A 1,986-nucleotide genomic window follows, 5' to 3' on the forward strand; every position below is an offset into this window, starting at 1 on the left:
GTGATAGCAGCCTGGACCATGGTGGTGGCATTGGAACAGTGAGATTCTGGGTATATATTGGAGATGGAAAATACCGTGATGAGGGATTGGTTTTGGAGTATCAGAGGAAGAAAGAGGTCAAGGATGACTGCAAAGATTTTTGTCTGGGCAGCTATATAAATAGTCATGCTATTTACTAAGACGGAAAGACAGGCGCAGTGGGATGGGAATCAAGAATTGATTTCTGAATATTTACATATTCAGACACATATTACATACGTGGCTCATATATTTCTATTGGATATCACTGGTCTAGACAACTCTTTGGAAGAGTTTTATTATTAAGAGGAGTAGAGAAATGGGACAATAGCTAGAGTGAGATCATGAAAGGGAATCTATTTATTTATAAGGTGGAAGATACTGCATCAGTTTGTGCTGATTGGAATGATACAGTTAAGCGAGAAGAGTTGGTAGTACAAGAGAGAGGTGACGATGTCCTTGTGTGGACAAGTGGAGGGATTGGTCTTAGATAGGAGCCTAGTGTTTTATCCGTAGTAACTGAGGGAAGACAACATATACAGGTATGTGTGTAGATATGGGTTGGTAAGTACATATGGTGACAGGAAGATGAAGTTCAAAGTGAGAACAAGGGAGGAGTTAGTGGTTTTAGAGAGAGACAGAGGTATGGAATTGTTGTCAGGAGAGTGGAAGAGTGAATTTATTACGGAAATGTAGTAGAGTTGTCTTGCAATGGTTCTGAAGGAACTCTGGTCACATGCTAGAAATACTTTGGGTCAACAAGTTAATCAATCAATCAGAGTTCCAACAAGAATCTCAAGAAGGGATTATTTACAAGATATTATCAGGATATAGAAAAACTACAAAGGATAGTGTTGTACCCGGGGGCTCGTAACAACAGAGCTCCCTTACTAGCCCTAGACCTGAATCCACAGACAGAGAGAGCGGTATGGAGAAGGGGCCTTGGACAGCCGACAGCTGCTATCAGCTTTGATTGAAGAACAGAGACCACCACCCAGCGTGGTGCTTCAGGAGGGAGCCAGGGGAATAATTTTGCCTTACCTACCTTCCTTTCATCTCTTGCATGTGGCTGAACCCACCTGAAAATGGGGTGAGACAAGGGAATTTGTTGATGCAGTCAATACAGGTCAGCCTCCCAGGACTCAGAGAAGACTAGAGGGGCACATGGAAGTTATGCAACACTACATAGTTGTGTAATTTTTTCCTCCAGACATATGAATATGGAAATATTCATCCATATTTCTACTGTGTAGAAGAACCATATTTGATATTTCATTATTTTTGATAAAGAATGAGAACATAGTCTACAAACTGGAGCCCTATTATTTTTTAAGCATTGAATACTCTTCACGTGGATATATTACAGGAAACTTCACCATTTATTCACTGAGTGGCAAATATTTACTGAGTGTTTACAATGTGGTAAGTTTTATAATAAACACTGGATATACATCAGTTTGTAAAACAGGTATCCTTCCCTTCATGCAGCTTACAGTTCAGTGGTATAGCCACCCTAAACTATTTTTGGACATGTAAGTTTTTTCCAGACTTTTTGTATAACCTGCCATTGAAAATCCTATTTAAATCTCTTCACATATACTTCATAATTGCTTCAGGATACATTCCCGGAAGTTTCGCCTTATATACCTAGAGTCTAAATTTCAGACCATACCCTTTTGTTAAAGCCCAATTCAAGGCCTTCCTTCATTACTGTGTCCCACCTGATATCCCAATTTGGGGAATATAAAGGAATTCTCTGTATAAGAAATTCTTTATATTTAGTATATATGACATACAATTTAGCCCTTGTTCATATGCTGTTTCATGTTACAATTTTTTCTTTTATATATGTCTTTCACAAAAATGTAAAATTTTCAAGAGATGAGTCTGTTTCTAATAATTTTCTTTCTCTCAAAGTATTTGACAAACCTGAGCAGGTAATTGTTCTCCAACAATTATTTTCCTTTG

The sequence above is a fragment of the Propithecus coquereli genome, unplaced genomic scaffold (assembly GCF_000956105.1).
Source record: "Propithecus coquereli isolate 6110/MARCELLA unplaced genomic scaffold, Pcoq_1.0 Scaffold358, whole genome shotgun sequence".
NCBI lineage: Eukaryota > Metazoa > Chordata > Mammalia > Primates > Indriidae > Propithecus > Propithecus coquereli.